The 15,560-nt window shown below is 36.4% G+C and overlaps 1 long non-coding RNA gene across 4 annotated transcripts in view; it reads left to right on the plus strand.

The window, feature by feature from the left end:
* The window catches only part of LOC103095848 (uncharacterized), a 65,548-nt gene that overhangs the window by 32,863 nt on the left and 17,125 nt on the right, over positions 1-15,560 (plus strand). The window lies entirely within an intron of this gene.

Below are 15,560 nucleotides of genomic sequence, written 5' to 3' on the forward strand. Positions count from 1 at the left end.
CACTATGTGTTTAATAAAACACAGTTCCAGGCCTCAAGGGGCTTATAATCTAGCAAGAAAAATGAAACATGTGGACAAGTAACCATGATACAAGGAAAACTATAACACAAAAAGGTGCAAAAATAGATATATTATGGGAATTCATAGAATCATTGAATTAGAGTTAGGAAGAATATTAGAATCTCTTTTCTACAACTCAGATTTGACCAGGATTCACTTTTACAATAGGAGGTAATCCAACCTCAGCATGAAGGTACACCACGTAGTGAGAAGCCATGTCTTCTCAGGATAGTTCAATGTACTTAGGGACAGACCTAATTATTCAGAAAACTTTCTTTAATTAATAAATATTAATAAATCCGTTAGCATATAAATTAACCACCAGAGGATTGTCCTAAGTAAGAGTTCATCTAACTCTCAGCTCTAACAACCTCAGGCATTGCCAGCCTCACCAGACAAAAGGCAGGTTACAAACATAAATGATTCTTTTAAACTGCTCAAAAACAGTTTTCTTGTAAGTACCAGCTATAGTATTAATAATGTGTAGTCTTGGCCAGAAAACTAGTGGATTGGAGAGAACTCAGATGAAATGGTACCATGGAGGAAGTTAGCTATATTCTTTGAGCAAGTCCTCCAAAAGAGAAAGTTGGTAAAAAATACCAAAGAACAACCAATGTTATAACTCTAAAACAAACAAAGGCCTAGAGAGTTGGGACAGATCTAATTGTTAGGATAGTTTCCCTTATATGAAGGTTGAATATTCTTCTCTGAATTCTCTAATTATTGCTTCTGGTTCTACTTTCTGTGGTGAAGCATAAAAGTAATAATAACAGCAGCAAATAGAGCATTTATACACTATTTTAAGGTTTACATTTTGTGTACATAAATGTATACATATGTGAAACTTCCTGTATTTTTATATTTTCATATTTTTATATATTTTACATTTATTTACATAATATAATTTTTTTATAGCAAGCCTATAAAGTAACAACTTCTATCTCAATTTTACACATAAGGAAACTAAGATTCAAAGAGGTTAAGTGTCAGAAGGTCACATAGTATCCATGGTATCCCTCAGCCAAAAAATTTAGGATGTAGACATGACTGTTTATATTTTTAATCATAACTCTAGAGTCTAGAATTTTAAGAAGAAAACTGGTGTATGTGGGAAATAGAGCACTCCCATGTAGAACATGACATAATAAAGGAGCAGACAGAAAGAAAATAATGTAGGGAAGCAAGCGAACTTTGCTGAAGGGATGTGCTATTAATTTGAAACCCAGTCAGGGAAGATGGTGGAAACTAATCAAGTCAGCTGGGATCCAGGTGGTATTTAACTCTATTGGGGCCCTGGAAGGAATAGGGTACTCTAGAAATGAATATAGCCAGATAGATTTGTATAAGGTTTCTATGGGGATTCAACAGGATCAGGTCCAGGCTCCCATTGACTGGTGATGATTCATACTAGCGAAGGAAGAGAAATACTCCTGGAAAACTGGAGGCAAATTGATATTCAAACTACCTAGTGATGGGAAAAGGATTTGGGTTCATTATTGCTGGCCAAACTCATAGGTAATTCAGGAGTTTTTGAGCTTCCCTTGGTGCATTATTTATTTAGAAAACAAGGGAGCCTCTTGAGGTTATTATATTAGAGATGGCAAAACCATAATTAAATATATCTTAGAGAGATACTACAAAAGGAAAATGAACTTGGCTCAAAACTAGGAAGAAGCGAGTGGCTAAGCTTGCATTTGGGAAAATGCATCATACATCCCATGACTCCAAGCCTCTCCCTGGAAAACAAGGATTATTTTTTCATCACTATTTTCAGATGACTCTACCTAGTTCCTAATCATATGACAATAATAATAATAAATAGCAATAATAATGACAACAACCAATATTATCTATGGCTATATCCACATGTGTATATATATATATATATATATATATATATATATATATATATATATATATATAAAGATGTCATTATAGATGTAGGGACTAGTCTGTGATTTTTTTAATATAGGTGACCATACTGTGAAGAAGTTCTCTCTACCAATATAGGTCATCACTTTCTCTGCAACATACATATATATATACATACATACATATTTATATATAGAGAGAACTGCTAAAAGTACTGATTATTTAATTAACTTGCCCAAGAACAAGCATGTATATATGAACACACATACATAATGGTGTAAATACATGTACACACATACCTGCACAGATATGTAAACACATACAGTGCTATCTTGACATATGCACACACATATACATAGTGGTAGTCTCTCGGGGACCGAGAATGACGATTGTCTTTGTGCAGTTTCATCTATGGATGTACCCTCATGTGGCTTTGGAGTCCAAAGGCTGAGGCGCACAGTTTGTGGCACATGGGGCATGGGACGCCAGTTGTTATGGGAGGTGCAGTTGTGGCCTGGGTGTCGGCGTTCACGCGCAGCGGCAAGACGTCGACGTCACTCGTCTTCAAAGGTGGCGGCGGCATGGTTAATGGGGGTTCACCAGCTGCTTCTGTCAGAGGCAGCAAGTTCTAGTTGCTTTGGTGTCATGCCAGCCTACTTCAAGTTGGACTTTAGCTGATCCTTGAATCTTTTCTTTGGCCGGCCTTGTTTCCTGAGTCCAGCTGACAGTTCACCATAGAATACCTGTCTTCGTACTCGCAGTGGGTCCATGCGGATGACGTGTCCAGACCATCGTAGCTGGGTTTTGAGGACCAGGACTTTGATGCTGGTGGAGTTGGCTCTGTCGAGGACTTCCTGATTGGTGATTTGGTCCTGCCATTGGATCCTCATGATTGATTGGAGAGAACGTTGGTGGAATTGCTCCAGCTGTTTCACGTGCTTCCGGTACAGTGTCCATGTCTCGCAACCGTACAGGAGCGAGCTGAGGACCACTGCGTTGTACACTTTGAGCTTCGTCGCAGTGCTTACACCTCTGTGTTGGAGGACTTTGCAGCACAGCAGCCCGAGTGCCTGGCTGGCCTTTTGGATCCTGGCATTGATCTCGTGGTCTAGGGACCCGTCGTTGGCAATGGTGCTGCCCAGGTACTTGAAGGTGTTGACGTTAGAAAACTGTGTGCCGTCGATTGTAATGCACGGCTGGTTAGTTGGCCTACCTGGTGCAGGTTGGAACAGCACCTCTGTTTTGCTGAGGCTGATAGTCAGGCCAAACAGTTTTGTTGCGGTGGATAACCTGTCCACAATGGTTTGGAGATGATTTTCTTGGTGGGCCATGAGAGCACAGTCATCTGCGAAGAGAGCTTCCAGGATGAGTCTCTCTGTTGTCTTTGTTGTTGCAGTCAGGCGGCGAAGGTCGAATAGTGAGCCATCCAGTCGGTATTTGATGTAGACGCCCAGGTCTAGATCCATCACAGCATGTCGTAATACTTGGGTGAAAAATGGGTTGAATAGTACCAGAGCGAGGACACAGACTTGTTTTGCACCATTGGAGATGTTGAAGCGATCAGAAGTCTCTCCACTAGCCTTCCCCTGTCATGTCGACATGAAAGAGCTGGATCAGATTGATGAATTTTGCTGGGCAACCAAGCTTGCTGAGGATCACCCACAATGAGTCCCTGTTCACTGTGTTGAACGCCTTCGTCAGGTCTATGAAGACAATGTAGAGACTCAGGTTCTGCTCAAGGCATTTTTCCTGCATTTGCCTCACCGTGAAGACCATATCGATGGTGCTGCGATCTGGTCGGAAGCTGCATTGTGATTCAGGCAGGTTCTGCTCTGAAACAGATGATAGGAGTCTGTTGAGTATAATACACGTATACATACATTTACACATATAGACATACATATACAAACCTAAGTCCATATCATATACACAAATGCATGTATAGTCATTGCAAGACTCTTTCCAACATAGTCCTATACATAACTTAAAAATATCATCAAACCAAATTCTTAGGAGGGTAACCAACAAAAAGTTACAGTAAGCATTTTTTTTAAGCCTAAGGAAGCTTAGGAAGACAGAAAGGGAAGTCTCTGGTCACTGGTAGTTGGACTTTCCAGGAGTATGTTATGACAGAAGCATCACCAGTTAATGGACCTTAGAAGAGGCAGAATTAAGAGTGTCCAGCACACAAGCTATGAAAGCGGACAAAATACTTCTCAGAAAAGGATTCCAGGGAATCCCTGTGCTAGCACTGGGTACAGAATGAGAAGCAATTTGGCAGCTTCTTCATTCACTACCCAATTCTGAAAACAATTCCAGGGCAGAGAAGAGTGGTTGCAGTCATAATGGAGCACAGATGAGGAGGGCAATGAACAGAACATTCCATAGATCATCCCATTTTGGAAGCACTGAAAACTTATAGGTCAACAGATTGAGCTATGAAATCAACATCAGGATATAAAAGATTACAACTCATTTCCCCTTCCTCTCTCCAGAGGTTAGCAAAGCAGTTTAACTCTAACCTAAACTACGAAGTCCAGAATAGCCTGGAAAATGAGTAAATAGCAAAAAAAGAAACTGACCATAAAAAAATTACTATGATGAGAGAAATTCAAGACACAAACTCAGAAGATAACCACTTGAAAAGAGCTATAAGTAAAGCTTCAGATAAAAACTTTCAGACTGGGCACAAGCCAATAAGGTTTTCTGGAAGATCAAAAGAAAGAAATTAAAAAAGAACAAAAAATTAAAAATCAAGAGCTGTAGAGAAAAAAGAGAAATGAAATGAGAGCAATAAAAGAAAATTGTAAAATGATAAATAACGTCTTTGAAAAAGGAACACAAACTTATAACAGAAAATAACTCCTTAAAAATCAGAATTAATTACATAGTAAAAGAGGTACACAATCTCACTGAAGTAAATAACTTCTTAAAAATTAAATTTGGTCAATTAAACGAATGACTCCACGTGATATCAAGAAAGAAGCAAATTCAAAAGAATAAAAAATAGAAGAAAATACAAACTATCTCATTAAAAAAAAAGAAAACACATCCAGGAAAGAACAAAGATGGTAGAGTAGAGGGAATATTCTAGTAGAACTCTCTCAATATTCTCCACCAAATAACCTTAAAATAATGTGTCAAGTTGAATTCTGGAGTAGTTTAGATTAAGAAAAATCAGAGGGAGAATTTTTTCAGCTCAGGACAATCTGGGACTTGTCCTGCAGACCTCAGAGATAGCTATGATAGCAACAGCTACAGCAATAGCAGTTTCAGAAGATCTTAGCCCTGGGATTATAATGGGATTGGATAACTAATCCAACATATATTAAAGGGGGCCCTTATTCTATCATTGGTCACAGGACCAGTTATTATTTTACAACTTCATTTTCCATTATTGAACTCTAAGTTTCAGTTCCAAGGCAGAGGAAAGCACTTGTGATCTCAAATGAGCAGGGACCTTTGAGGCAGTTCCAGGGTTAAGAAGAGTATTAGCAATTATGGCTATAAGAGAGCTGGGTCTTTTCCTGGGTAGGATCCAGAGTGCACATCCGGAGAGCAGGAATCACACTTCTACTTGGATCAAACCTTGGAAGTATCAAAAACTAATAGATCCACAGAGCTAGTTATAAAAACAGTGGGACAAAGAAGTCAGAAGCTTGAGACAGTGTCCTATCCAGTTGAGCAGAGTCCAACTTTAACATAAAGTTTAAAGTCAAGATATAGTAACAAGAGCAACAACAACTAACTTGACCACAAAAATCTACTGTGGTGATGGGAAAATCGAGATGCAAACTCAGAAGTTAATAATGTAAAAACAGCTAGAAGAAAAAAACTGAAAGAAAAATACTGATTAGATCTGAGCCAAGCAAAAATTCTTAGAAGAGCTAAAGAACAAGATAAAGAAGAGCACAATGATAATTTAAAATATCAGATTAGAGTAGTAGATGAAAAATTGAGAAGAATTAATTTGGAAAGGAAAACTGAAGCAAGTTTTGGACTCTCTGCCAATCAGGCGGAACAAACAGCAGTTGGAATGTTAGAGAGAAGATATTGACAAGAATGACAGTTGGTGGGGGGAGGGGCAACTGGGAGTGGCAGTTGGTCTCCTGATGCTCTCCCGTCCTGGCCCTCAAACTGGAAGGAGCCTTTCTCCCTGTCTCTGGATAGAAGTGCCTCTATCCCTGAATTTCCCAACTGTGTGTTCTACCTGGATTCCTGTGATCTTGTCATCAGTCAGAAGGACTTAAGGGAAGTAGTTTGAACTGTAAGGCCAGTCTTTAGGGGCATCCACCAGAAGAGACAAGCCCAACCAGCTCTGAAGATCAAAACCTTTTCTTCCTCTTATTGTCTACTGCAAAGACTTTGAATTTAAGAAAACTAGCACAGATTAGCATAGACAGGAATAAAGGAAACCTGCCACCAGCCTGTGAGGCCTGGCCTCAGCTCAAAAGTCGAGAGAGACTCAAACCTCATCTAGGGAAATACTGATTCCCTCTTCCCTGATACCTCCCAAATGAAAACTTGTTATTAAAATTTATCTTTATTTAAATAACTGCAGTCAGATAAGAGGACTATCATTTCAGGGGACATAGAGGAAGCTGAACCTCAGGACCGCAATACAATGATAGATGGTCCAGATTGGACCCCTGCTGGGCAACCTTGGTCTGGGGGGAGGCTTGTCTCTCAGGTGGATCTATGCTTACCTCCTTTGGGTTATCTTCAACATCAAGCCATAGAAAAGATATCCCCTCAGGCTATCATAAGTGGCCCATTTCTTGGGAACCCCATTTAAAAAAAATAGCCTCTTGGCAGGGTCATCTCTCTCCTTTTGCCTCAATGGCAGTCATATTCCCTCTCTCCCTTCAACTCCTCCATTCCCTTTTACAAAATCTTCAGTATCCCCTGTTCTTTAATCCCCAACACATTTTCCCTATAATTTTATGTTAGAGAGAGATGCAAGAAAATTATGAAAATAAATTGGTATCAAGGCACAAAGAATACTGAAGAAAATAACAACTTGAAAAAGGAGAGTTAGCCAAGTGATTAAAAACTGTACAAAACTTTACTGATGAAAATAACTCCTTAAAAAGCATAATTGGACAAATAGAAGAAAAGAGATGTGAAAGTTTGCTGAGGAAAATAATTCCTTATAAATTAGAATTGGACAAGGGGAAAATAACCAAGAAGAAATGAAACAAAATCAGAAGAATGAAACAATAGAAGAAAATGTGAAATATCTAATTCAAAACAAAAAAAATAGATTGAAGATATAAACTTTAAGGATTATTAACATATCTAAAGGAAATGAGCAAAAAAAGAGCTATTTCATCAAATTTCAAGCAATTATAAGGGAAAACTACCCTGATATCTTAGAACATGAGGGCAAAATATAAATTGAAAGAATACATAAATCATATCCTGAGAGACAATCTTAAAAATGGACGAATATTTACAAAATTATAAATTGCCTAGATTAATGGAAGAGGAAAAAGAACACATAACTCTATCTTAGAAAAATAAGTTTAATAAGCCATAAATGAGCTTCCTAAGGGGGAAAAACATGGTCAGATGGATTTGCAAGTGAATTCATCCAAATATTTGAAGAATAATTAACTCCAATACATTAAAGTGTTTTTAAAAATTGGTAAAACATTCTATGAAATTTCTTCTAAAATGCAGATATATATTTTACCTAAACTAGGGGAAAAACAGAAAGAAAATTATAGATTGATTTCCCTAATGAATATTGATGCAAAAAATAAAAATGAAATACTAGTAAGGAGATTACCACAATGTATTACAAATATTTGACCTTCATTTTCAAAAGAGACTATTGCCATCACAGGTTGATATTCTCACTTGTGTATGAATTTAACTTAAGTGAGGCAGAACTTCACAAGCTTTTCAGCTTCCTCTCTCTTCCTGAGTCATTGAAGTCCAATGGCAAGGTAAAAGTGAAACTGATAGGTGATGGTTTGGTATGCAGTGCACGACATTGGAACATTCAATGTCTGATGAAGCTCTAAGTGCTCTACAGTGCCTACTTCAATCACCTTCATGGTCCCTGAACAAATTGGTTTTATTTGCCCCTTCCACTTGGCATTCAAGAATGTCTTCACATTCTTGGGGCAGCCACCTCCCTAACTCACTAATGAATTTATGTACCATTGGTTACCCTCACCTTGGGTTAGCCCATCAGTTGAGGTGGTTTATTGCATATGGCAAATGTGCATGCTATAACTTTTTTGGAATTATAGATGGGAGTAGAGTGCCCTGAGGACACCAGAGGTGGATGTATAATACTGATAAGGGCTCTATAACCCCTTCACTTGAGATGCTAGTCCTCCTCTAATTATATACCTCATATATTATGACCAGACTTTTTATTACAGGAATAGAGTATTGATTTAATAATAAGAAAATTATAAACACAATTAACCATATTAATAACAAAGTTAATAAAAATTGAGATTATATCAATAGATCCAGAAAAACATTTTTCTTATAAAATATGAAACCTATTCCTACTAAAAACAGTGGAAAGATATGAGTAAATGAAACTTTTATTTTTAAAAATATTTTCTCCAATTTTCCCAGATATAATGTTTAATAACCATTTTCTGACATTTTGTAACCCATATTCTCTCCCTTCTCCCTCTTTTATTCCCTCCTTTGAATGACAGATAATTTAGCATAAGTTATACACATGCAACACACATTTCTATGTTTATCATGCTGTAAAAGAAGACATCACTTATATAAAAAAAATCATGAAGGAAATAAAAGTGAAAGATGATCTGTATTTGGACTCTATCAGTTCCTTCTATAGAAGCAAATAACCTTTTCCACCATGTCTCCTAGAGTTATCTTAGATCCTTGAATTGCTGAAAATAGTCAAATCCTTTACAGTTGATCATCATACATCATTACTGTTACTATATGCAATATTCTCCTAGTTCTACTCAATTCACTTTGCATCACTTCATATAAGACTTCGCAGATATTTCTTGTGATCATTCTGTTTGTCATTTCTTATGGCTTAACAGTGTTCCATTATAATTGTATGCCCTAACTTGTTCAGTCATTCTCCAATTGATGTACATTCTTACATTTTCTAATTCTGTGCTGCCACCTGAATAACAGCTATAAAAATTTTCATAGAGGTACATACTTGGGGGAAGCTGGGTAGCTCAATGGATTGAGAGCCAGGCCCAGAGATGGAAGGTCCTGGGTTTAAATCTGGCCTCAGACACTTCCCAGCTGTGTGACCCTGGGCAAGTCACTTGACCCCCATTGCCCAGCCCTTACCACTCTTCTGCCTTGGAGCCAATACACAGTATTGATTCCAAGATAGGAGGTAAGGGTTTAAAAAAAATAAAGGTGTATCCTTTCCCACTATCCAAATCTCTTTGAGATATAGATAAGGTGGTTTGAATTTCTGGTTCAAAAGATCCACCCTTTTTGTATGATAGCCCTTTGGGAATGGTTCCAAAATTTTCTCCAGAATGTATTACTTTACAGATCCACCATCATATTAGTGTCTCAATTTTCCCACATCCCATTCAACATTTATCATTTTCATATTTTTTCATGTTAGTTAGTCTGTTAGGTGTGAGGCTGTATCTCAGAGATGTTTTAATTTACTCTAATCAATAGTGTTTTGGAGTACTTTTTTCATTTGACTAAAGACAGTTTTAATTAATCTTATAACTGTGTATTCATATCCTTTGACCCTTTGACTATTAAGCAATTGAAGAATGCTTTGTTTTGACTTAGTTCTCTATGTATTGGAGAAATTAGGCCCTTGTCAGAGAAACTTCCTATCAATATTTTTCTTCAGTTTTTTGTTTCCCTTCTAATCTTGGTGGCATTGATTTTGTTTGTATAAACATTTTTTAATATAATGTGGTCAAAGTTATTTATTTTACATCTCTTAATGTTCTCTAAGTTGTGTTTGGTCCTAAATCTTCCATTATCCATAGGTCTGACAGTTAAATGATTGGATGCTCCCCTAATTTGTTTATGATATCAGTTTTTATTTCTAAAACATGCATCCATTTTGACTTAATACTGGTATATGGCATAAAATATTGTTCTATGGCTAGTTTCTGCCATGTTATTTTCTAATTTTCCCAGTTGTTTTTGTTGTTCTCCCAAAAGTTTGGATCTTTAGGTTTGCCATTTACTCTTGCATGTTGAGTGCCTATTCCGTTATATTAATCCACTATTCTATCTCTTAGCAAGTACCAGATTATTTTGATGGCTGCCACTAATTTGAGATCTAGTAAAGCTAGGTCATCTTCTTTCATATTTAAAAAATTAATTCTCTTCATAATCTTGGCTTTTTGTTCTTCCAGATGAATTCTGTTATTTTTCCAACTCTATGAAATAATTTTTTGGGTAGATTGTTTTGTATGGCTCAAAATGGGATTTAAACATTAAGCATTATATCAAAAAAATCAAGGGGCCACAGAAAAAATTATTTGTCAGTTCTATGGAAAAGGGAAAGATGTCATGACCAAAGAAGTATAGAGAGGTTCTCAGGGAATAAAATCAATAATTCTGATTACACAATGTTAAAAGGATTTTGCATAAATGAAATCATTGCTGTCAAAATTAGAAGCAAAACAGAAAATTGTGAAATATTTTTGCAATAAATCCTTCAGGTAAAGATCTCATTTCTCCATTGTATAGCGAACTGAGCCAAATTCAAAAACTCATAAAAACTGAGCCATTGTTCAATTGGTAAATGCTTAAATGTTATGAACAGGAAGTTTTCAGAAAAGAAATCCAAGCTATCAATAGTCAGATAAAAATTATCTATATAACTAATAAATAGAGAAATGCAAATTTAACAACTTGGAGGTACTACCTTATACCCATCAGATTGACTATGATGACAGAAAAAAAAGATAAATAATGGAAGTGATGTAGGAAAATAGGCATACTAAGGCACTGTTGGTAGTTTTGAGCTATTTCAATCATTCAAGAGAGCAATTTAAAAGTATGTTCCCAAAGCTATAGATCTGTGCATGTTCTTTGACCCAGCAATGACACTAGTCAGTCTGTACCCTAAAAAATTAAAAAGAAAAGGAATCATCTCTACAAAGTATTTTGTATAATTTCTTTTTGTTTTGGTAAAAATCGGAAACTTGGGATGTCAATCACTTGGAGAAAGGCCAAACAAGTTATGGTATATGAATGTAATAAATACAATTGTGCTATGACAATGAGGAAGAGGATGGTTTCAAAAAAATCTAGGAAGACTTATTTGAACATTTCTGAAGTTAAGTGAGCAGATCCAGGAGAACAATTTCCACAGCAATAGAAATTCTGCAAATAAAATCAACATGACTTAGTGGCACTGACCAATACAATAATCCAGCAGATTTCCAAAGGACTAATAAAGAAAAATCCTATCCACTTCCAAATAGTGGACTGGTTGACTAAGAGTGAAAATTGAAACAGGGTGGAACTGAAAAAAATAAGAAGGGAATGGGGGGATAACAGGCATCCAGGTGTCATGCTGTAATGGGTATCCAAATGATTTAAAGTGTTCTAGCATTAGGATGGAGCAGTTGCAGACTTATGGAAAGGTGCAGATAAGAGCAAGATGAGATAAAATTCTATAAAAATGACTGGAAGAGCAAGAAAGGATTTCTGTAGAAGGTGGCACCAAAATTGGACTTTAAGTGGAATTAGGGATGGCAAGTAGGAAATGTGATGGGGAGAACTTTTTAGGAATTTTTAAGAAATAATGACAATGATAACCAACATTTGTATAGCACTTGCTATGTGTCAGGCACTGTGCTAAATAAATGCTCTACATTTATTATCTCATTTGATCCTTATGACTACCTGGACAGGGTGGGTGCTATTATTATCATCATTTTACAGATTAATAAATTGAAGCAAGCAGTGGTCAAATGACTTAGCCAGTGTGTCCAAGGGCAGATTTAAACTCAGGTCTTCTTGACTCTACGCCCAGTGCAGTATGTACTCTGTCACCTTGGTGTCCCACAAAGGAGCTCAGAGAGTCACAAATCGTTTTAAAGAGAAAATCTCCTTTTTGAGGCTAAATTTCTGAACATGGAAGCTATCTCTATTTTCCAGAGGGAAAAAAGAAAGAAAAGAAATCATCATCTCTGATAGCCAACTTCCCATGGGAAAATGAGGTTTGCAAAATTCCAGACAAGTTAATTTACTGGGTGTGTTACAGTCAGGCCCAATCCAATAAGTGTCTTCTGCATTAACACATTGGAAGGAAATTGTTCTAAGTGATTTTTAACACTTTGTATTTTTAAGGCATGTTCCCTCCCCTCTGCGGTACTGTGTTAATCACCTCTGAAGCAAAATTACTAGAAGAATGCAAAATATTTGAAGTGTTTTGATGAATAGTAAGCGAGTCCTCTCAGGGAATAGGAAATTGTTATTTCACGGATCTAATTCGCCTTTATTAGAGTCCCTGTTTGCCACTGCATTGGAAGTCAGATGTGCTCTCTGGAACCACCTGCGGTTTCTTTTGTTCACTGCAGTGCTGTTAATATGGGACCATACCATTTAGAAAGATCTTAAATAGGATTAGCTTTTAATATGAGGCTTTGTTTTCCTTTAACAAAAAAGGGGGGAAAGCTTTGCTTTAATATACATTTTAAAGAATTTCACTCCTAGGCAAAGAACAACTGCATTTGCCACTGGATTCAGGCTTTTAGAAGTGAGTAAAACACAGTTGTGTCAACCCTGTATAATTAGGTAATTCTGAACACAGCTGCACAAGCAGGGGAAGACTGCATATGTGAATAGCTTCACATATGTACATATATGCTTTTGAAGAACCAAATGTTTCTGCCATGTATTTTTTAAATAAGTATTTCTTAAACCTGGGATTGCATTTCAAATAAGCCACTGGGAAAAATGTGTACCTTTTTTTCATTTTTCTAAGCATCATTAAAGGACTAACTTTCCTGAAATTGTTAAATGCTTATTTATGAAGGCAATAGCTCTCAATATAATAAGTTGTTTTATTACCATCCAAGAGCTGAAGTGAGTAGTGTTGGATCTGGAGTCAGGGCAACTTGAGTTCCTATCTGCCCTCAGCTGGTTATTAGCTATGTGACACTGGGCAAGTCTCTTTTCTCTCATTTTCCTCATTTGTAAAGTGGGGATGAAAATAGTACCTTACTCACAGAGATATTGTGAGTATCAAATGGAGGAATAGTATTTGTAAAATGTTTTCTGAGTCTTAAAGAGATATGTGATAGCTTTTATTATTATTTTATTAATTATTATTATTACTTCCTTGGGAAGTTTTTTTTTTAATTTCAGGAAGAAAAGTTGAACCTAATACCACAAATTTTGATAGCTAGTTATCCCTAAAATATTATAGGCAGGGAAAATATTTTATTTCTTAACCTGAAAAAATAGCAAAATGTATGCTCACATGTAGATAATGTCTTTAGCTACAAGAGTGAAGTAACCATTAAATTAGCATCATTTTATGAAATTTGATATTTAATGCAATTCAGTCGATTTCAGGAGAATATTTGTACCAGATTTGCAGATCTATTATTATTTTTGAAATGAAAGCCATTAGCACCTGTGATATATATGAAAAGCTAATGTCCAAAGGTCTATGGATGATATGTGTATTTTTGGAAAAAAATTTGACATTTGAGCAGAATAAAGTCAAGAAACACTAGAGAGAGAGATTCCTGGTTTTAGAATTGGCTATAGAATTGGGGAAATCTTAGGGTGTGAATTCTCAGGTAAGTCAGCTCTAAGCTTTGGGTGTTTAGATAATATACAAATATTTATGTGTCTTTAATCCTTTGTATAATACTTTACTTGCAGTTTATAATATAAGTCAAATTTTTTCACCAAAACAACTTTGCTGGTAAAGCAGTCATGTAAAAAACATTTAAATTCTCTTAATAATCCATGTAGAAAAAAGCTTGACATGAGGATAGAACAGGGTTATTTCACTGACTCAAAGCATAAAGCAGGCAATCATTAGACGTATTCATGCCTTCATAACATAGAAATTTGATTCAAATATTTTAACACATTTTAATCTATATATGATGTCATACAATCCCCAGATGTTACCTAAAGTTCTATTATTTGTAACATTTCCTGACAGGCAAGAGTTAAGGGAAGTCACCAGTAGAATTGGTTCTGTAGACAGGTACCTCAACTTTTCTTATCTTTGCTTCAGAAATGATTAGGTGTATTCTTTCAAAGACATTTCCTTCAAGTCCTAGTATTGAGGATCTTGCTTTCAGTAACCTTACAGAGACTGGAAATTTCTTATTGATTTATGAAGTAAATAAATGTTTCTTTTTTTTTTTTTTCAATAGCCAGGTAACTATCAATCCATACTTAAGTATATGGTGGCTCTTTCCTGGAGAAAGAGGATAAAATTGCTTGAAGGATGCTCTTCAGGATATTGGGGAGAATGCTGTGTTCAGTTTTTTTTAAAGGAAAGCCCTTAATGTGAAAACAAAAAGAAAACAGACCAAAATAACAGCAATAAAAAACAAATCAAAAAATGTATTTTTTTTGATTTGAGGGCAATTGTGACCTGCTGTAGGAGGTTGGAGGACAAAAGAATGTAAGATAAGAATACTTGGAACTAAGCAACAAATATAGGACTCTTTTTTATTTTTATTTTTATTTTTTTCAAACATTATTTTATTTGGTCATTTCCAAACATTATTCATTGGAAACAAAAATCATTTTCTTCCCCCCCAACCTTTCCCATAGCCGGCGCATGATTTCACTAGGTATCACATGTGTTCTTGACTTGAACCCATTTCCATGTTGTTGGTATTTGCTCTAGAGTGTTCATTTAGAGTCTCTCCTCAGTCATATCCCCTCAACCCCTGTAGTCAAGCAGTTGCTTTTCCTCAGTGTTTTTACTCTCACAGTTTATCCTCTGCTTGTGGATAGTGTTTTTTAGATCCCTGCAGATTGCTCAGGGACATTGCATTGACACTAATGGAGAAGTCCATCACCTTCGATTGTACCACAGTGTATCAGTCTCTGTGTATAATGATTTCCTGGTTCTGCTCCTCTAGCTCTGCATCACTTCCTGGAGGTTGTTCCAGACTCCATGGAATTCCTCCACTTTATTATTCCTTTGAGCACAATAGTATTCCATCACCAACATATACAACAATTTGTTCAGCCATTCCCCAATTGAAGGACATCCCCTCGTTTTCCAATTTTTGACCACCACAAAGAGTGTAGCTATGAATATTCTTGAACAAGTCTTTTTCCTTATTATCTCTTTGGGGTACAAACCCAGCAGTGCTATGGCTGGATCAAAGGGCAGACAGTCTTTTATCGCCCTTTGGGCATAGTTCCAAATTGCCCTCCTGAATGGTTGGATCAGTTCACAACTCCACCAGCAATGAATTAGTGTTCCTACTTTGCCACATCCCCTCCAGCATTCATTACTTTCCATAGCTGTCATGTTAGCCAATCTGCTAGGTATGAGGTGATATCTCAGAGCTGTTTTGATTTGCATCTCTCTGATTATAAGAGATGTAGAGCACTTTTTCATGTTCTTATTAATAGTTTTGATTTCTTTGGCTGAGAACTGCCTGTTCATGTCCCTTGCCCAT

The sequence above is a fragment of the Monodelphis domestica genome, chromosome 4 (genome assembly GCF_027887165.1).
Source record: "Monodelphis domestica isolate mMonDom1 chromosome 4, mMonDom1.pri, whole genome shotgun sequence".
Taxonomy (NCBI): Eukaryota; Metazoa; Chordata; class Mammalia; order Didelphimorphia; family Didelphidae; genus Monodelphis; species Monodelphis domestica.